The sequence below is a fragment of the Arachis stenosperma genome, chromosome 7, assembly GCF_014773155.1.
Source record: "Arachis stenosperma cultivar V10309 chromosome 7, arast.V10309.gnm1.PFL2, whole genome shotgun sequence".
NCBI lineage: Eukaryota > Viridiplantae > Streptophyta > Magnoliopsida > Fabales > Fabaceae > Arachis > Arachis stenosperma.
Genome location: NC_080383.1, coordinates 83,370,753 through 83,393,430, shown reverse-complemented (window position 1 = coordinate 83,393,430; position 22,678 = coordinate 83,370,753). Strand labels below are relative to the sequence as shown.

Sequence of the window (22,678 nt, the reverse complement as noted above, 5' to 3'; positions counted from 1 at the left end):
AGATCTAAAGATGAAAATACAATAGCAAAAGGTCTTATTTATAAAGAACTAGTAGCCTAAGGTTTACAGAAATGAGTAAATGACAGAAAAATCCACTTCCAGGCCCACTTGGTGTGTGCTTGGGCTGAGCATTAAAGAATTTTCGTGTAGAGACTCTTCTTGGAGTTAAACGCCGGCTTTTGTACTAGTTTGGGCGTTTAACTCCCATTCTTGTGCCAGTTCTGGCGTTTAACGCCGGGCAGTTTTGAACTGATTTGGAACACCGGTTTGGGCCATCAAATCTTGGGCAAAGTATGGACTATTATACATTGCTGGAAAGCCCAGGATGTCTACTTTCCAACGCCGTTGAGAGCGCGCCAATTGGTATTCTGTAGCTCCATAAAATCCACTTCGAGTGCAGGGAGGTCAGAATCCAACAGCATCTGCAGTCCTTTTCAGTCTCTGAATCAGATTTTTGCTCAGGTCCCTCAATTTCAGCCAGAAAAATACCTGAAATCACAGAAAAACACACAAACTCATAGTAAAGTCCAGAAAAGTGAATTTTAGCTAAAAACTAATAAAAACTAACTAAAACATACTAAAAACATACTAAAAACAATGCCAAAAAGCGTACAAATTATCCGCTCATCACAACACCAAACTTAAATTGTTGCTTGTCCCCAAGCAACTGAAAATCAAATAAGATGAAAAGAAGAGAATATGCAATGAATTTCAAAAACATCTATGAAGATCAGTATTAATTAGATGAGCGGGGCTTTTAGCTTTTTGCCTCTGAATAGTTTTGGCATCTCACTCTATCCTTTGAAATTCAGAATGATTGGCTTCTATAGGAACTCAGAATCCAGATAGTGTTATTGATTCTCCTAGTTAAGTATGATGATTCTTGAACACAGCTACTTTATGAGTCTTGGCCGTGGCCCAAAGCACTCTGTCTTCCAGTATTACCACTGGATACATACATGCCACAGACACATAATTGGGTGAACCTTTTCAGATTGTGACTCAGCTTTGCTAGAGTCCCCAATTAGAGGTGTCCAGGGTTCTTAAGTACACTCTTTTTGCCTTGGATCACAACTTTATTTCTTTCTTTTTCTTTCTTTTTCTCTTTCTCCCTTTTTTTTCCGTTCTTTTTCTTTTTTTTCGCTTCTTCTCTTTTTTTTTTCTCTTTTTTTTTGTATTCACTACTTTTTCTTGCTTCAAGAATCATTTTTATGATTTTTCAGATCCTCAGTAACATGTCTCCTTTTTCATCATTCTTTCAAGAGCCAACCATTCATGAACAACAAATTCAAAAGACATATGCACTGTTTAAGCATACATTCAGAAAACAAAAGTATTACCACCACATCAAAATCATTAATCTGTTATAAAATTTAAAATTCATGCAATTCTCTTTTTTTTCAATTAAGAACATGTTTCATTTAAGAAAGGTGATGGATTCATAGGACATTCATAACTTTAAGGCATAGACACTAAGACACTAATGATCATAAGGCACAAACATGGATAAACATAAGCATACAATTCGAAAAACAAGAAAATAAAGAACAAGGAAATTAAAGAACGAGTCCACCTTAGTGATGGCGGCTTGTTCTTCCTCTTGAAGATCTTATGGAGTTCTTGAGCTCCTCAATGTCTCTTCCTTGCCTTTGTTGCTCCTCTCTCATGATTCTTTGATCTTCTCTAATTTCATGGAGGAGGATGAAATGTTCTTGGTGCTCCACCCTTAGTTGTCCCATGTTGGAACTCAATTCTCCTAGGGAGGTGTTGATTTGCTCCCAATAGTTTTGTGGAGGAAAGTGCATCCCTTGAGGCATCTCAGGGATTTCATGATGAGTGGGATCTCTTGTTTGCTCCATCCTTTTCTTAGTGATGGGCTTGTCCTCATCAATGGGGATGTCTCCCTCTATGTCAACTCCAACTGAATAACAGAGGTGATAAATGAGATGAGGAAAGGCTAACCTTGCCAAGGTAGAGGACTTGTCCGCCACCTTATAAAGTTCTTGGGCTATAACCTCATGAACTTCTACTTCTTCTCCAATCATGATGCTATGAATCATGATGGCCCGGTCTAGAGTAACTTCGGACCGGTTGCTAGTGGGAATGATTGAGCGTTGGATAAACTCCAACCATCCCCTAGCCATGGGCTTGAGGTCATACCTTCTCAATTGAACCGGCTTCCCTCTTGAATCTCTCTTCCATTGGGTGCCCTCTTCACAGATGTCTATGAGGACTTGGTCTAACCTTTGATCAAAGTTGACCCTTCTAGTGTAAGGGTGTTCATCTCCTTACATCATGGGCAAGTTGAATGCCAACCTTACATTTTCCAGACTAAAATCTAAGTATTTCCCCCGAACCATTGTAAGCCAATTCTTTGGGTCCGGGTTCACACTTTGATCATGGTTCTTGGTGATCCATGCATTGGCATAGAACTCTTGAACCATTAAGATTCCGACTTGTTGAATGGGGTTGGTAAGAACTTCCCAACCTCTTCTTCGGATCTCATGTCGGATCTCCGGATATTCATTCTTTTTGAGTTTGAAAGGGACCTCGGGGATCACCTTCTTCAAGGCCAAAACTTCATAGAAGTGGTCTTGATGCACTCTTGAGATGAATCTCTCCATCTCCCATGACTCGGAGGTGGAAGCTTTTGCCTTCCCTTTCCTCTTTCTAGAGGTTTCTCCGGCCTTGGATGTCATAAATGGTTATGGAAAAACAAAAAGCAATGCTTTTACCACACCAAACTTAAAAGGTTTGCTCATCCTCGAGCAAAAGAAGAAAGAAGAGAGTAGAAGAAGAAGAAATAGAGGAGATGGAGATGGCGTATGGTTCGGCCAAAGGGGGAGAAGTAGTGTTTAGGTTGTGTAAAAATAAAGGAGTGAAGATGGGATTATATAGGGTGAAGAGAGGGGTAGGTTTCGGCTATGGGAGGGTGGGTTTGGGAGGGAAAGTGGTTTAAATTTGAATGGTGAGGTAGGTGAGGTTTTATGAAGGATGGATGTGAGTGGTGAAGAGAAAGATGGGATTTGATAGGTGAGGGGTTTTTGGGGAAGAGGTGTTGAGGTGATTGGTGAATGGGTGAAGAAGAGAGAGACTGGTGGGGTAGGTGGGGATCCTATGGGGTCCACAGATCCTGAGGTGTCAAGGAAAAGTCATCCCTGCACCAAATGGCGAGCAAAATTGCTCTTCATGCCAATTCTGGCGTTAAACGCCAGGCTGGTGCCCATTTCTGGCGTTTAATGCCAGCTTCTTGCCCTTTCCTGGCGTTTAACGCCAGTCTGGTGCCCCTTTCTGGTGTTAAACGCCCAGAATGGTGCCAGACTGGGCGTTAAACGCCCATTTGCTGCCCTTACTGGCGTTTAAACGCCAGCAAGGTTTTTCTCCAGGGTGTGCTATTTTTCTTTCTATTTTTCATTCTGTTTTTGCTTTTTCAATTGATTTTGTGACTTCTCATGATCATCAACCTACAGAAAACATAAAATAACAAAGGAAAATAGATAAAATATAACATTGGGTTGCCTCCCAACAAGCGCTTCTTTAATGTCAGTAGCTTAACAGAGGGCTCTCAATGAGCCTCACAGATACTCAGAGAAATGCTGGAACCTCCCAACACCAAACTTAGAGTTTGAATGTGGGGATTCAACACCAAACTTAGAATTTGGTTGTGGCCTCCCAACACCAAACTTAGAGTTTGACTGTGGGGGCTCTGTTTGGCTCTGTTTTGAGAGAAGCTCTTCATGCTTCCTCTCCATGGTGACAGAGGGATATCCTTGAGCCTTAAACACAAAGGATTCTTCATTCACTTGAATGATCAATTCTCCTCTGTCCACATCAATCACAGCCTTTGCTGTGGCTAGGAAGGGTCTGCCAAGGATGATGGATTCATCCATGTAGTTCCCAGTCTCTAGGACTATGAAATCAGCAGGGATGTAATGGTCTTCAACCTTTACCAGAAAATCCTCTACAAGTCCATAAGCTTGTTTCTTTGAATTGTCTGCCATCTCTAGTGAGATTCTTGCAGCTTGTACCTCAAAGATCCCTAGCTTCTCCATTACAGAGAGAGGCATGAGGTTTACACTTGACCCTAAGTCACACAGAGCCTTCTTAAAGGTCATGGTGCCTATGGTACAAGGTATAGAAAACTTCCCAGGATCTTGTCTCTTTTGAGGTAATCTCTGCCTAGACAAGTCATCTAGTTCTTTTGTGAGCAAAGGAGGTTCGTTCTCCCAAGTCTCATTACAAAATAACTTGTCATTTAGCTTCATGATTGCTCCAAGGTATTTAGCAACTTGCTCTTCAGTGACATATTCATCCTCTTCAGAGGAAGAATACTCATCAGAGCTCATGAATGGCAGAAGTAAGTCCAATGGAATCTCTATGGTCTCAATGTAAGCCTCAGATTCCCATGGTTCCTCATTAGGGAACTCATTGGAGGCCAGTGGACGTCCATTGAGGTCTTCCTCAGTGGCGTTCACTGCCTCTTCCTCCTCTCCAATTTCGGCCATGTTGATGGCCTTACATTCTCCTTTTGGATTCTCTTCTGTATTGCTTGGAAGAGTACTAGGAGAGAGTTCAGTAATTTTCTTGCTCAGCTGTCCCACTTGTGCCTCCAAATTCCTAATTGAGGACCTTGTTTCAGTCATAAAACTGAGTGGTTTTGATTAGATCAGAGACCATGGTTGCTAAGTCAGAGTGGTTATGCTTAGAATTCTCTGTCTGTTGCTGAGAAGATGATGGGAAAGGCTTGCCATTGCTAAACCTATTTCGTCCACCATTATTGTTGTTGAAACCTTGTTGAGGTCTCTGTTGATCCTTCCATGAGAGATTTGGATGATTTCTCCATGAAGAATTATAGGTGTTTCCATATGGTTCTCCCAGGTAATTCACCTCTTCTATTGAAGGGTTCTCAGGATCATAAGCTTCTTCTTCAGATGAAGCATCCTTAGTACTGCTTGGTGCATTTTGCATTCCAGACAGACTTTGAGAAATCAAATTGACTTGCTGAGTCAATATCTTGTTCTGAGCCAATATGGCATTCAGAGTATCAATCTCAAGAACTCCTTTCTTCTGATTTGTCCCATTGTTCACAGGATTCCTTTCAGAAGTGTACATGAATTGGTTATTTGCAACCATTTCAATTAGTTCTTGAGCTTCTGCAGGCGTCTTCTTCAGATGAAGAGATCCTCCAGCAGAGCTATCCAAAGACATCTTGGACAGTTCAGACAGACCATCATAGAAAATACCTATGATGCTCCATTCAGAAAGCATATCAGAGGGACACTTTCTGATCAATTGTTTGTATCTTTTCCAAGCTTCATAGAGGGATTCACCTTCCTTCTGTCTGAAGGTTTGGACTTCCACTCTAAGCTTACTCAATATTTGAGGTGGAAAGAACTTTGCCAAGAAGGCATTGACTAGCTTTTCCCAAGAGTTCAGGCTTTTTTTAGGTTGTGAGTCCAACCATATCCTAGCTTTGTCTCTTACAGCAAAAGGGAATAGCATAAGTCTGTAGACCTCAGGGCCAACCCCATTAGTCTTGACAGTGTCACAGATTTGCAAGAATTCAGCTAAAAACTGATGAGGATCTTCCAATGGAAGTCCATGGAACTTGCAATTCTGTTGCATTAGAGAAACTAATTGAGGCTTAAGCTCAAAGTTGTTTGCTCCAATGGCAGGGATAGAGATGCTTCTCCCATAGAAGTTGGGAGTATGTGCAGTAAAGTCACCCAGCACCTTCCTTGCATTGTTGGCATTGTTGTTGTTTTCGGCTGCCATGTCTTCTTCTTTGAAGATTTCTGTTAGGTCCTCTACAGAGAGTTGTGCCTTAGCTTCTCTTAGCTTTCGCTTCAAGCTCCTTTCAGGTTCAGGATCAGCCTCAACAAGAATGCTTTTGTCTTTGCTCCTGCTCATATGAAAGAGAAGAGAACAAGAAAATATGGAATCCTCTATGTTACAGTATAGAGATTCCTTGAGGTGTCAGAGGAAAAGAAAAATAGGAGGAAGAAGTAGAAGAATTCAAACTTATCAAGAGAGATGGAGTTCGAATTGTTCATTGAGGAATAGTGTTAGTCCATAAATAGAAGGATGTGAGAAGAGAGGAAGAAATTTTCGAAAATTGAGTAAAAGATTTTAAAAATATTTTGAATAATTGATTGATAATTTTTGAAAACTAAAAGTGGGAAAGAAATCAAGTATTTTTTGAAAAAGATTTTGAAATTAGAAATAAAAAAGATATGATTGAAAACTATTTTGAAAAAGATATGATTAAGAAGATATGATCGAAAAGTTATGGTTTTAAAAAGATGTGATTGAGAAGATATGATTTGAAAAACAATTTAAAAAGATTTGATTTTAAAAATTAATGACTTGGCTAACAAGAAAAGATATGATTCAAACATTAAACCTTTCTCAACAGAAAAGGCAACATACTTGAAATGTTGAATCAAATCATTAATTGATAGCAAGTATTTTTGAAAATGGAAAGAAATTGATTTTGAAAAATATTTGATTGAAAAGATATGATTTGAAAAAGATTTGATTTTGAAAAAAATTTGAAAACTTGAAAAAAATTTGAATTAAAAACAGAATCTTCCCTCTTGTGCCATCCTGGCGTTAAACGCCCAGAATGGTGCACATTCTGGCGTTTAACGCCCAAAGCACTACCCTTTTGGGCGTTAAACGCCCAGCCAGCACCCTGGCTGGCGTTTAAATGCCAGTTTGCCTTCCTCACTGGGCGTTTTGAACGCCCATCTTTTTCTATGTAATTCCTCTGCTGTATGTTCTGAATCTTCAATTCTCTGTATTATTGACTTGAAAAGACATAAAAAAAATATTTTTTTGGATTTTTAATAATGAGGAATAATCAAAATGCAACTAAAATCAAATAACAATGCATGCAAGACACCAAACTTAGCAGTTTGTATACTACTGACACTAATAAAATGAGAATGCATATAACAAAATGCTCAAGTCAAGAGAATTCAAAGATCAGAGCAAGAAAATCATCAAGAACATCTTGAAGATCACTTAAGACACATGAATGAATGCAAGAAGAACAGAAACATGCAATTGACACCAAACTTAAAATGAGACACTAGACTCAACAAGAAACATACAATATTTTTGGTTTTTATGATTTTGTAATTTTTTTGGTTTTTTTCGAAAATTAAGTGGAAAAGAAAATAAAGGTATCAAAATTCTTAATGAGAATTCCAAGAATCATGCAATGTTACTCTAAAGCTTCAGTCTAAAGAAATTAGACATGGCTAGCCAAGCTTCAGCAGGACATTACATTCAAGAGCTAAATTGATGAGAATCAATCAGCTTTGGTGATGATAAGAACATCACCTTGAAACACTAGAATTCATTCTTAAGAACTCTGAAAAAAAATACCTAATCTAAGCAACAAGATGAACCGTCAGTTGTCCATACTCGAAACAATCCCCGACAACGGCGCCAAAAACTTGGTGCACGAAATTGTGATCATCAATGGCGCCATCAACATGGTACACTCAATTGCAATCTCAACACTTTATCACAACTTCGCACAACTAACCAGCAAGTGCACTGGGTCGTCCAAGTAATAAACCTTACGCGAGTAAGGGTCGATCCCACGGAGATTGTTGGTATGAAGCAAGCTATGGTCACATTGTAAATCTCAATCAGGCAGATTCAAAAGGTTATGGATGATATATGAATAAAACATAAAGATAGAGATAGGGATACTTATGTAATTCATTGGTGAGAATTTCAGATAAGCGAATGGAGATGCTTTCTCCCTTCCATCTCTCTGCTTTCCTACTGTCTTCATCCAATCCTTCTTACTCCTTTCCATGGCAAGCTGTGTGTTGGGCATCACCGTTGTCAGTGGCTACAGTCCCGTCCTCTCAGTGAAAATGTTCAACGAACCCTGTCACGGCACGGCTAATCATCTGTCGGTTCTCAATCAGGTTGGAGTAGAATCCATTGATTCTTTTGCGTCTGTCACTAACGCCCAGCCTTCAAGAGTTTGAAGCTCGTCACAGTCATTCAATCATTGAATCCTACTCAGAATACCACAGACAAGGTTTAGACCTTTCGGATTCTCTTGAATGCCGCCATCAATTCTAGCTTATACCACGAAGATTCTGATTAAAGAATCCAAGAGATAAACATTCAAGCCTTGTTTGCTTGTAGAACGGGAGTGGTTATCAGGCACGCGTTCATGAGTGAGAATGATGATGAGCGTCACATAATCATCACATTCATCAAGTTCTTGAGTGCGAATGAATATCATGGAATAAGAACAAGCTGAATTGAATAGAAGAACAATAGTAATTGCATTAATACTCGAGGTACAGCAGAGCTCCACACCTTAATCTATGGTGTGTAGAAACTCCACCGTTGAAAATACATAAGAACAAGGTCTAGGCATGGCCGAATGGCCAGCCTCCCAATGATCTAAGAACTAGATGTCCAAAGATGATCCTAAGATCAAAAATGATCCAAAGATTCAAAGATCTAAAGATGAAAATACAATAGCAAAAGGTCTTATTTATAAAGAACTAGTAGCCTAAGGTTTACAGAAATGAGTAAATGACAGAAAAATCCACTTCCGGGCCCACTTGGTGTGTGCTTGGGCTGAACATTGAAGCATTTTCGTGTAGAGACTCTTCTTGGAGTTAAACGCCGGCTTTTGTGCCAGTTTGGGCGTTTAACTCCCATTCTTGTGCTAGTTCCGGCGTTTAACGCCGGACAGTTTTGAGCTGATTTGAAACGCCGGTTTGGGCCATCAAATCTTGGGCAAAGTATGGACTATTATACATTGCTGGAAAGCCCAGGATGTCTACTTTCCAACGCCATTAAGAGCGCGCCAATTGGGCTTCTGTAGCTTCAGAAAATCTACTTCGAATGCAGGGAGGTCAGAATCCAACAGCATCTGCAGTCCTTTTCAGTCTCTGAATCAGATTTTTGCTCAGGTCCCTCAATTTTAGCCAGAAAATACCTGAAATCACAGAAAAACACACAAACTCATAGTAAAATCCAGAAAAGTGAATTTTAGCTAAAAACTAATAAAAATATACTAGAAACTAACTAAAACATACTAAAAACATACTAAAAACAATGCCAAAAAGCGTACAAATTATCCGCTCATCACTATTGCATGCCAAATGTTCGACAATATGCCCAATGTTTGCAGTTTACAGAAGTGAAACTACTAAAATCCGAATTATCTTCATTTGAAAGTAAGTCTCAGAATCTAAATCATCTCAGAAGGTATATTTCCCCCCTTTTGATTCATTATGATCTACTTCTTATGTGATCATCATAAATGATATTAAGCATAAAATTTTTTAATTGTGTAGTATGTTCTGCTTTAACTGGCCTTATGCTCCAATGGCATGATCTTCTACCATACTTAATCCTGCAAAAGCATTTTATTTTTATTTATTTTTTTCTAATTGATAGATATCCACATCCTCTAGGAAGAATTGTCTAGATAGTAAGTTTTCAGTGCCAACTATGCCTCTTTTCAATATTAAAGTCAGCTACATGAATGTGTTTTGAAAGTGATTAGAATTAGAAAGTAAATTAGATGTGTTCATTTTCTAAAGCCACCCTCTGGAGCATATATTTTTTTATTTCAAGTGATTCATATTTTAATGTTTTAGAAAGACAATGTATGTCTCTGCATATAATTCGCTAATGATTTCTATCCGGAATCAAACTTCATAAGTCAAAATATTAATTTGTTCTTTAAGTATGAATGCTTCAAGCACAAAAATCGCATGAAAGTAGAGAAATGTAAATGGAAAAAAGAAGCAAAAAGAGTACCAAAAGAAGTCAAAGAAGTAAAAAATGCTTAGCAACGGATAGGTATCGCAATAAAGATGGTATAATGTGTCTTTGATTGGTGTTCTTACTGCATATGAAGGTTGTGCATGTTTCGATAATTGTAAGATGCTCCTCTGTATTTGGATCAAATTTGGTAATATTTAAAGAGATGAGAAATTTAATCTAAGTCCTATCATGATAATGAATTTTCTAGTTTTCCATGCTACTCATGTCTCATTTTTTGATGAAATCCTACTCCATTATTTGAAGCTACGTCAGTGATTATAGCCCAATAGGTGGTATTTACTTAGATGGTTAGAGATTTGAGTATATTGTGGTGCACAAAATTGTGATTACACTTTTCACAACTCCGCACAACTAACTAGCAAGTGCACTAGGTCGTCCAAGTAATACCTTACGTGAGTAAGGGTCGATCCACACGGAGATTGACGGCTTGAAGCAAGATATGGTCATCTTGTAAATCTCAGTCAGGCAGATTCAAATGATTATGAGGTATTGATAATTAAAAGGTAAATACAACGGAAAATAACATAGAGATACTTATGTAATTCATTGGTGGGAATTTCAGATAAGCGTTTGGAGATGCTTTGTCACTTTTGAACCTCTGCTTTCCTATTGTCTTCATCCAATCATGCGTCCTCCCTTCCATGGCAAGCTGTATGATCCTCTCAGTGAAAATGGTCCGGCTACGGTTTCTGTATGGCTAATCAACTGTCGAATTTCTCGTCTCGGATGAAAAATACCAGGCATAGCTACCGCAAGGCTAATCATCTGTCGGTTCTCACTTATGTCGAAATAAGATCCATTGATCCTTTTGCACATTTTCACTGCACCCAACATTCGCGAGTTTGAAGCTCCTCACAGTCATCCCTTCCCAGATCCTACTCGAAATACCACAGACAAGGTTTAGACTTTCCGGATCTCATGAATGCTATCTATTGATTCTAGCCTATACCACGAAGATCCTAATCAGGTGTCGGATGCTCTGTTGTCAGGAGAGACGATGCGAATCCGTGGATCAGAGACCCAAGAGAATATACTCTGGCTGGTGTCCAATGACTACGTTGAACATCATGTAGACCGCTTTGCGGTTGTCAAGCACGCGGATCTTGGCTAAGCGAGTACTGAAGATAGTGGGTGATTGTCACGGGTCACCCCTTCAGTCTGACTTAACTGAATTAAGTACAAGAGTATATCTTGGAGAAGGAGTAGGCGTGAATTGAAGGAAAAACAATAGTACTTGCATTAATTCATGAGGAACAGCAGAGCTCCTCACCTTAATCTATGAGGTGTAGAAACTCCACCGTTGGAAATACATAAGAGAAAAATGTCTAGGCATGGCCGAAAGGCTAGCCTCCCAAAAGATGATCATAAAGCTCAAGGGTTCAAAAAAGACTCCAATACAATAGTAAAAAGTGCTATATATACTAAACTAGTTACTAGGGTTTACAGAAAATGAGTAACTAAGTGCAGATAGTGCAGAAATCCATGTTCGGGGCCGACTTGGTTTGTGTTTGGGCTGAGCTTTGAAGCTTTCACGTGCATAGGCCATCCTTGGAGTTAAACGCCAGCTTGGATGCCAGTTTGGGCGTTTAACTCCAGTTCTGGTGCCAGTTCTGGCATTTTACGCCAGAAAAGAGTCTCTGGTGGGCGTTTGGATGCCAGTTTGGGCCATCAAATCTCGGACAAAGAATGAACTATTATACATTTCTGGAAAGCCCAAGATGTCTACTTTCCAACGCAATTAAGAGTGCACTAATTGGGCTTCTGTAGCTCCAGAAAATCCACTTCGAGTCCAGGGAGGTCAGAATCCAACAGTATATGCATTCCTTTCTTAGCCTCTAAATTAGATTTTTGCTCAGGTCCCTCAATTTCAGCCAGAAAATACCTGAAATCACAAAAAAACACACAAAATCATAGTAAAGTCTAGAAATGTGGTTTTTGCATAAAAACTAATAAAAATATACTAAAAAGTAACTAAAACATACTAAAAACTATGTAAAAAAAAATGCCAAAAAGCGTATAAATTATCCGCTCATCACAACACCAAACTTAAATTTTTGCTTGTTCCCAAGCAACTAAAAACAAAATAGGATTAAAAGAAGAGAATATACAATAAATCTCAAAATATCAATGAAGCTTAGTTCTAAGTAGATGAGCGGGGCTAGTAGCTTTTTGCTTCTAAACAGTTTTGGCATCTCACTTTATTCTTTGAAGTTCAGAATGATTGGCATCCATAGGAACTCAGAATTCAGATAGTGTTATTGATTCTCCTAGTTCAGTATGTTGATTCTTGAACACAGCTACTTATGAGTCTTGGCCGTGACCCTAAGCATCTTGTTTTCCAGTATTACCACCGGATACATAAATGCCACAGACACATAACTGGGTGAACCTTTTCAGATTGTGACTTAGCTTTGCTAGAGTCCCTAGTTAGAGGTGCCCAGAGTTCTTAAGCACACTCTTTTTGCTTTGGATCACGATTTTAACCACTCAGTCTCAAGTTTTTCACTTGGACCGTCATGACACAAGCACATGGTTCAGCTTGATTTAGCCGCTTAGACCAGGATTTTATTCCTTTGGGCCCTCTTATCCACTGATGCTCAAAGCCTTGGATCCTCTTTACCCTTGCCTTTTAGTTTAAAGGGTTATTGGCTTTTTTTGCTTGCTCTTTCTTTTTCTTTCTTTTTCTTTATTTTTCGCCCTTTTTTCCGCAAGCTTTGTATTTTTCACTGCTTTTTCTTGCTTCAAGAATCAATTTTATGATTTTTCAGATTATCAATAACATTTCTCCTTTTTCATTATTCTTTCAAGAGCCAACAATTTTAACATTCATAAACTTTACTATAAAAAATATGCACTGTTCAAGCATTCATTCAGAAAACAAAAAGTATTGCCACCACATCAAAATAATTAAACTGATTTCAAGATAAAATTTAAAATTTATGTACTTCTTCTTCTTTTGCAATTAGAAACATTTTTCATTTAAGAAAGGTGAAGTATTCACGGGACATTCATAGCTTTAAGACATAGACACTAGACACTAATGATCATGTAATAAAGACACAAACATAGACAAAACATATAGCATAAAAACTGAAAAACAGAAAAATAAGAACAAGAAAATTAAAGAACGGATCCACCTTAGTGATGGCGGCTAGTTCTTCCTCTTGAAGATCCTATGGAGTGCTTGAGCTCCTCAATATCTCTTCCTTGCCTTTGTTTCTCCTCCCTCATGGCTCTTTGGTCCTCTCTGATTTCATGGAGGATAATGGAGCGCACTTGGTGCTCCATCCTTAGTTGCTCCATGTTGGAACTCAAATCTCCTAAAAAGGTATTGAGTTGCTCCCAATAGTTTTGTGGAGGAAAATACATCCCTTGAGGCATCTCAGGGATTTCTTGATGAGGAACTTCCTCTTGTTCTTGTTGAGGTCTATGAGTGGGCTCTCATGTTTGCTCCATCCTCTTTCTAGTGATGGGCTTTTCAGATAAATCTCTCCATTTCCCATGACTCAGAGTTGGAAGCAACTGCCTTCCCTTTCCTCTTTCTAGAGGTTTCTCTGGCCTTAGGTGCCATTAATGGTTATGAAAAAACAAAAAGTAGAGCCTTTTTTCCACACCAAACTTAAAAGGTTTGCTCGTCCTCGAGCAAAAGAAGAAAGAAAGGAGGAGAAGAAGAAGAAATGGAGAAGATAGAGGGAGTGAGTGGTTTGGCCAAGGGGGTTTTAGGTGGGTATGATGTGTGAGAATGAAGGATTGAGGAGGGGTATTTATAGTGTAAGAAGGGAGAGGGTATCCGTGTGATAGGGGTGGGATTTGGGAGGAAAATTGTTTGAATTTGAATGGTGGGGGTAGGTGAGTTGTATGATGGAAAATAGTGGATGAATGTGAGTGGTGAAGAGATTATGGGAAAGAGGGTAGGATTTAATAGGTGAATGGTGTTTGGGGAAGAGTGTTATAGAAAGGTGTGAAGAGGAGTGAGAGTGAGTTAGGGTAGGTAGGGATCCTGTGGGGTTCACAAATCCTGAGGTGTCAAGGATTTCTCATCCCTGCACCTTTTTGGCGTTTAAACACCCTTCGTGTGGCATTTCTGGCATTAAACGCCAGGCTGATGCCCCTTTCTGGCGTTAAATGCCAGTCTGGCTGCCAGTTCTGGCGTTTAACGCCCAGAATGCTGCCAGACTGGGCGTTAAACGCCCAATTTGCTAAACGCCAGTAAGCTCGTCCTCCATGGTGTACTATTTTTTATGCTATTTTTTATTTTGCTTTAATTTTGCAGCTGTTTTTGTGACTCCACATGATCATCAACCTAAAGAAAATATAGACTTACAATGGAAAATAAAATGAAAAAGTAATTAATATAGATAAATAAAATTGGGTTGCCTCGCAATAAGCGCTTCTTTAATGTCAATAGCTTGACAGGAAGCTCCTACAGAGCTTCACAGATGCTCAAAACATGGTTGTGACCTCCCAACACCAAACATAGAAGTTGAGTGTGGGGGCTTTGTCTGACTCTATATTGAGAGAAGCTTTTCATGCTTCTTCTCCATGTTTACAGAAGAAGATCCTTGAGTCTTAAACACAAGGTAGTCCTCATTCAATTGAAGGACTAACTCTCCTCTGTCCACATTAATCACAGCCCTTGCTGTGGCTAGGAAGGGTCTTCCAAGGATGATGGATTCATCCTCATCCTTCCCAGTGTCTAGGATTATGAAGTCAGCAGGGATGTAAAGGCCTTCAACTTTCACTAAGACATCCTCTACAAGTCCATAAGCCTGTTTCATTGATTTGTCTGCCATCTCTAGTGAGATTCTTACAGCTTGTACCTCAAAGATCCCTAGTTTCTCTATTACAGAGAGTGGCATGAGGTTGATACCTGACCCCAGGTCACACAGAGCCTTTTCAAAGGTCATGGTGCCTATGGTGCAAGGTATTAGGAACTTTCCGGGATCCGGTTTCTTTTGAGGCAATGTCTGCTGAATCCATGTATTTAGTTCATTGATGAGCAATGGAGGTTCATCCTCCCAAGTCTCATTACCAAATAACTTGGCATTCAACTTCATGATTGCTCCTAGATACTGAGCAACTTGCTCTTCAACACTATTTTCGTCCTCTTTAGAGGAAGAATACTCATCAGAGCTCATGAATGGCAAAAGTAAATTTAGTGGAATCTCTATAGTCTCTGTATGAGCCTCAGATTCCTTTGGTTCTTCATTAGGAAATCCCTTATTGGTCAGTGGACGTCCAGCAGGGTCTTCCTCACTGGAAATTATTGCCTTTTCACTCTCTCCAAGTTCAGCCACTTTGGATATGGTTATAGAATTGTACTCTCTTTTAGGATTCTCTTCTGTATTCCTTGGGAGAGTACTAGGAGGAGTTTCAGCAACTCTTTTACTCAGCTGACCCACTTGTGCCTCCAAATTTCTAATGGAGGACCTTGTTTCATTCATGAAACTGGGAGTGGACTTAGATAGATCAGAGACTATGCTCAGAATTCTCTGTCTGTTGCTGAGAAGATAATGGAAAAGGTTTGCTATTACCAAACCTATTTTTCCCACCATTATTGTTGTTGAAGCCTTGTTGAGGCTTCTGTTGATCCTTCTATGAGAAATTTAGATGATTCCTCCATGAAGGATTATAGATGTTTCCATAGGATTCTCCCATATAATTCACCTCTTCCATTGCAGGATTCTCAGGGTCATAAGCTTCTCCTTCAGAGGAGGCTTCTTTAGCACTGCCGGATGCAGCTTGCAATCCAATCAGATTCTGAGAAATCATATTGACTTGCTGGGTCAATATTTTGTTCTGAGCCAATATGGCATTTAGAGTATTAATCTCAAGAACTCCTTTCTTCTGAGTCATCCCATTATTCACAGGATTTCTTTCAGAAGTGTACATGAACTGGTTATTTGCAACCATCTCAATGAGTTCCTGGGCTTCTGCGGGAGTTTTCAGATGAAGAGATCCACCAGCAGAATGGTCTAATGACATCTTAGACAATTCAGACAGACCATCATAGAATATGCATATTGATGAGCGGATAATTTATACGCTTTTTGGCACTGTTTTTAGTATGTTTTTAGTACATTTTAGTTAGTTTTTAGTATGTTTTTATGGGTTTTTATTTAAAATTCACTTTTCTGGGCTTTACTATGAGTTTGTGTGTTTTTATGTGATTTCTGGCTGAAATTGAGGGACCTAAGCAAAAATCTGATTCAGAGGCTGAAAAAGGACTGCAGATGCTGTTGGATTCTGACATCCCTGCACTCGAAGTGGATTTTCTGGAGCTACAAAAGCCCAATTGGCGAGCTCTCAATTGCATTGGAAAGTAGACATCCTGGGCTTTCCAGCAATGCTAATAGTCTATACTTTGCTCGAGATTTGATGGCCCAAATTGGCATTGCAAATCAGCTTCAGAATTCCCGGCGTTTAACGCCGGAACTGGCACAAAAGTTGGAGTTAAACGCCCAAACTGGCACAAAAGCTGGCGTTTAACTCCAGAAAAAGTCTCTACACATGAAAGCTTCAATGCTCAGCCTAAGCACACACCAAGTGGACCCCGAAAGTGGATTTTTACGTCATTTACTCATTTCTGTATATCCTAGGTTACTAGTTCACTATAAATAGGATCTTTTGACATTGTATCTGTACCTCATGACACTTTACACGTTTCATATTGTACCTTCTATGACATGAGTCTCTAAACCCCATGGTTGGGGGTGAGGAGCTCTGTTGTGTCTTGATGGATTAATGCAATTACTACTATTTTTCATTCAAACATGCTTGTTTCCATTCTAAGATATCACTTGCTCCTCAACTTGATGAATGTGATGATCCGTGACACTCATCATCATTCTCACCTATGAACGTGTGCCTGACAACCACCTCCGTTCTACTTTAGATTGAGTGGATATCTCTTGGATTCTTTAGCCAGAATCTTCGTGGTATAAACTAGAATATATTGGCGGCCATTCTTGAGGATCCGAAAGGTCTAAACCTTGTCTGTGGTATTCTGAGTAGGATTCAGGAATTGAATGACTGTTACGAGCTTAAAACTCGCGATTGTGGGGCGTTAGTGACAGACGCAAAAGAATCACTGGATTCTATTCCGATATAATCGAGAACCGACAGATGAATAGTCGTGCTGTGACAGAGCGCGTTGAACATTTTCACTGAGAGGATGGGAGGTAGCCATTGACAACGGTGAAACCCTACATACAGCTTGCCATGGAAGGAGCTTTGCATGTATGAAGAAGAAGACAGTAGGAAAGCAGAGATTCAGAAGATAGAGTATCTCCAAAACCTCAACCTGTTCTCCATTACTGCAAAACAAGTATTTATTTCATGTTCTTCTACTTTTCACAATTAAACCTGAGAATTATTGATCTCCTGACTAAGAGTTACAGGATAACCATAGCTTGCTTCAAGCCGACAATCTCCGTGGGATCGACCCTTACTCACGTAAGGTATTACTTGGACGACCCAATGCACTTGCTGGTTAGTTGTGCGGAATTGCAAAAGTGTGATTATGATTTTGTGCACCACATATGATGCTCCATTCTGGAAGCATGTCAGAAGGACACCTTTTGGTTAATTGCTTGTATCTTTCCCAAGCTTCATAGATGGATTCACCTTCCTTCTGTTTGAAGGTTTGGACTTCTACTCTAAGCTTGCTTATCTTTTAAGGTGGAAAGAATTTGGTTAAGAAAGCATTGACTAACTTATCCCAAGAGGTCAGGCTTTCTCTAGGTTGTGAGTCCAACCATGTTCTAGCTCTGTCTCTTACAGCAAAAGGGAAAAGCATAAGTATGTAGACCTCGGGATCAACCCCATTGGTCTTAACAGTATCACAGATTTGCAAGAATTAAGCTAAGAACTGATGAGGATCTTCCAATGGAGGTCTATAAAACTTGCAATTCTGCTGCATTAGAGAAACTAATTGAGGCTTAAGCTCAAAGTTGTTTGCTCTAATGGCAGGAATTGAGATGCTTTCCATAGAAGTTGGAAGTTGGTGCAGTATAGTCACCAAGTATCTTCCTTGCATCTTTTGCATTGTTGTTGGGTTCGGCTGCCATGTCTACTTCTTTTTTGAAATTTTCTAAAAGGTCCTCTCCGGAGTGTTGTGCTTTAGATTCTCTTAGCTTCTTCTTCAGAGTCCTTTCAGTTTCAGGATCAGCTTCAACAAGAATATTTTTATCCCTGTTTCTGCTCATATGAAAAAGAAAAGAACAAAAGGGGTAGTGGAATCCTCTATGTCACAGTATAGAGATTCCTTGATGTGTCAGAATAAAAGAAGGATAGAGGACTGAGGTAGAGAGAGAATAAGAAGAATTTGAACACAGAGGGAGAGAGAGGGTTCGAATTATAAGTAGAAGAGAAGTATTAGCAAATAAATAAAAAGAGATGAGAGAGAGAGAGTTTTTCGAAAATTAAAACTAAAATAATTAGTTAATTAAAAAGATTTTTGAAAAAGTGGTTAGTAATTTTCAAAAATCGGAAGTTGAAAAGTGGTTAGGTGGTTTTGAAAAAGATAAGAAATAGTAATTAGTTGAAAAAGATTTGAAAATAAATTTTGAAAAGATAAGAAGTTGGAAAAAAGATTTTGAAATCAAAATTTAAAAAGATATGATTGAAAAAGATATGATTTTAAAAAGATATGATTGAAAAGATATGATTGAAAAAGATTTGATTTTAAAATTGATGACTTGACTAACAAGAAATTAAAAGATATGATTCTAAAATTCAAAAATTGAACCTTTCTTAACAAGAAAGTAACAAACTTGAATGTTTTGAATCAAAACATTAATTGTTAGCAAGGAATTTTGAAAATGTGGAAAGATAAGATTTTAAAATTATGAATTAAAACATGAAATTTTGAAAAAAAATTTTGAATTGGAAATGAAATTACCTCCCTTGTGTCATCCTGGCATTAAACGCCCAGAATGATATCCATTCTGGCGTTTAACGCCCATGTGGCTGCCTTTTTGGGCGTTTAACGCCCAGCCAGATACCCTGACTGGCGTTAAACGCCAGAAATCCTTCTTTACTTGGCGTTTTTCTAAACGCCCAGAACGCTGCCCATTCTTGCATTTAACGCCCAGAATGATAGCTTTACTGGCGTTAAACGCCCAGAACGATAGCCATTCTGGCGTTTAACGCCCAAAGTGCCTCTTTACTGTCGTTTTCTTGCCAGTGAGCTCTTTTTCTCTGTGATTATTCTACTTTATGTTCTGAATCTTCATTTCTCTATATTATTTACTTGAAAAGATATATATTTTTGACTTTTTTTTTAATTTTTAATGAGGGGAGAGAAAAACGCTAAATGACTCAAAACATAAGAATTTAAGATCAAACCAATAATGCATGCAAGAACACTTTGAATGTCAAGATGAACACCAAGAACACTTTGAAGATCATGATGAACATCAAGAACATATTTTTTGAAAATTTTTTAGAAAAGAAAGACATGCAAGACACCAAACTTAGAAATTTTGAATGTTTAGACACTATGAAGTCGAAAATACATATGAAAAACAACATAAAACACAAAATAAGAAAATCATGAGATTGAACAAAGGAAATCATCAAGAACAACTCGAAGATCACAGAAGAACACAATGCATGTATTTCCGAAAACTTAAGAAAATTAAAAACATACAATTGACACCAAACTTAAAATTTGACACTAGACTCAAACAAGAAACACAAAATATATTATTATTTTTTTATGATTTTATTAAATTTTTTGTATTTTCTTCGAAAATAAAAATAAAAAGCTTAAACATAAAATAAAATTACCCAATCTAAGCAATAAGATGAACAGTCAGTTGTCCAAACTCGAACAATCCCCGGCAATGGCGCCAAAAACTTGGTGCACAAAATTGTGATCACACTTTTCACAACTTCGCACAACTAACCAGCAAGTGCATTGGGTCGTCCAAGTAATACCTTACATGAGTAAAGGTCGATCCCACGGAGATTGATGGCTTGAAACAAGTTATGGTCATTTTGTAAATCTCAGTTAGGCGGATTCAAATGGTTATGAGGTATTGATAATTAAAAGGTAAATACAATGGAAAATAACATAGAGATAGTTATGTAATTCATTGGTGGGAATTTCAGATAAGCGTTTGGAGATGCTTTGTCGCTTCTGAACCTCTGCTTTCCTATTGTCTTCATCCAATCATTCTCCCTTCCATGGCAAGTTGTATGATCCTCTTAGTGAAAATGGTCTGGCTACAGTTTCTGTACGGCTAATCAACTGTCGAATTTCTCGTCTCGGATGAAAAATACTAGGCACAACTACCGCAGGACTAATCATCTGTCGATTCTCACTTGTGTCGGAATAAGATCCATTGATCCTTTTGCACACTGTAACTGCGCCCAACATTTGCGAGTTTGAAGCTCCTCACAGTCATCCCTTCCCAGATCCTACTCGGAATACCACAGACAAGATTTAGACTTTTCGGATCTCAGGAATGCTGTCTATTGATTCTAGCCTATACCATGAAGATCCTAATCATGGGGTCGGATGCTCTGTTGTCAGGAAAGATGATGTGAATCCGTGGATTAGAGACTCAAGAGAGTATACTCTGGCTGGCATCCAATGACTACGTTGAACATTATGTAGACCGTTTTGTGGTTGTCAGGCACGCGGATCTTGGCTAATCCAGTACTAAAGATAGTGGGTGATTGTCACGGGTCACCCCTTCAGTCTGACTTAACTGAATTAAGTACAAGAGTATATCTTGGAGAAGAAGTAGGCGTGAATTGAAGGAAAAATAATAGTACTTGCATTAATTCATGAGGAACAGCAGAGCTCCTCACCTTAATCTATGAGGTGTAGAAACTCCACCGTTGAAAATACATAAGAGAAAAAGGTCTAGGCATGGCCGAATGGCCAGCCTCCCCAAAGATGATCATAAAGCTCAAGGGTTCCAAAAAGACTCCAATACAATAGTAAAAAGTTCTATATATACTAAATTAGTTACTAGGGTTTACAGAAAATGAGTAACTAAGTGCAGATAGTGCAGAAATCCACGTCTGGGACCCACTTGGTGTGTGTTTGGGCTGAGCTTTGAAGCTTTCACGTGCATAGGCCATCCTTGGAGTTAAACGCCAGCTTGGATGCCAATTTTGGCGTTTAACCCCAGTTCTGGTGCCAGTTCTGGCGTTTTACGCCAGAAAAGGGTCTCTGGTGGGCGTTTGGACGCTAGTTTGGGTCATCAAATCTCGAGCAAAGTATGAACTATTATACATTGCTGGAAAGTCCAAGATGTCTACTTTCTAACGCATTTAAGAGCGTGCCAATTGGGCTTCTGTAGCTCCAGAAAATTCACTTCAAGTGAAGGGAGGTCAGAATCCAACAGCATCTGCAGTCCTTTCTTAGCCTCTGAATCAGATTTTTGCTCAGGTCCTTCAATTTCAACGAAAAAGTATATGAAATCACAGAAAAATACACAAACTCATAGTAAATTCCAAAAATGTGGTGTTTGCATAAAAACTAATAACAATACACTAAAAAGTAACTAACATACTAAAAACTATGTAAAAACAATGCCAAAAAGCGTATAAATTATCCGCTCATCATATTGCTAGTTTATGTTTGAAAAGAATTTTCTCCTATGATCAATGAAGTGTGAAACTATAAGTAGTTCGTGCTGTGATTTGAATCTCTGAGAATTAATCAATAATCATCAAACTAGTCAATAGAAACCAGTAAATATGGTTAATACACCAATTAGTGTGGTATAAAATTAGGCTAATTAATTTTTCTTTATTGTTCGGCTCCCAGGGCTATGGTAAAATACATGAGTAGGATTTAGGTAGTAATTGGACTGCTGTGACTGGATGTTATATATAATTTTAATGTCCAGCTTTTAATCCAAATCACTACTACTTGTAGTATATAATGACTTTAAACATAGATGTATATCTAGCTCACCCTATATAAATTATTGTATTAGTTTTGATATTGTCTTTTAAGATTGGACGCTAATCAAAATTAGTTCAAAGGCATTAATTCCTCAATTATTAATGTGAGTATATATCTTGCTGGATGGGTCCATAATCCGTATACACAATGTTGTACAAGAAAAACTTGAATACCTGAGCAGAATAATCAAAGTACTTCTATTTAGTGCACTGCTGAAACCAAACATTATCTGATCACTTTGCAATGTTATTGAATCAATTTCACTTTGAGATTTGAGATTTGTGTGGTATAAATGACTGAATTCCTTGATTTTGATGGTTAATCTTGTTTCAGCTGTCATCTTCACTTGTGTTTGTTTATTAATTTCATGAACCAAGTGTTCCACTTGATTAATTAGTAATGTTCTAAATTATCATTAACTAACACCTTATGAAGCTTACTTTGAAGGTTAGTACTTAATTAGTAGGTAATTTTTTTTATAGGAGCCTGTTTGGTGGATTATTTTTTTATTAGGTGCTTTGTTGTTATTCAATGGTTTAGTTTTGTGTTTACGAAGAGCAATTCTTTCAATCCCACTTCATTATCCTGTTAACTAATTCATGTGTTAGGACCCATTCCTTAAACGGTTGAACCCAATAATAATATATGCTCCTTATATTGATCATGTAAACTCTAATCAATTATGTGAATTCAAATATATCTTTCAACTTAAGAACTATACATATTTTAAAATATATTTTTATCTGCTTGTGCATAGTTTTGTTGTATATTTTTTGGTTTTGGCTGAATATTATGGACATAAAAATTTATGACGCAGGTAGTTGGAGGAGATCCGCTTTTGAGACTCATAGCAGTTGATTGGTTCACAGTCGAACAATCTGTAGACAAAATTGCTCTGCATCCTAGATG

At 38.4% G+C, this 22,678-nt stretch overlaps 1 non-coding gene across 1 annotated transcript; it reads left to right on the top strand.

The window, feature by feature from the left end:
• Positions 1-17,398: 17,398 nt before the first annotated feature.
• Positions 17,399-17,506, top strand: LOC130943192 (small nucleolar RNA R71). The gene has a single exon (XR_009071721.1). It is a non-coding gene; the product is annotated as a small nucleolar RNA R71 (small nucleolar RNA).
• Positions 17,507-22,678: the final 5,172 nt, after the last annotated feature.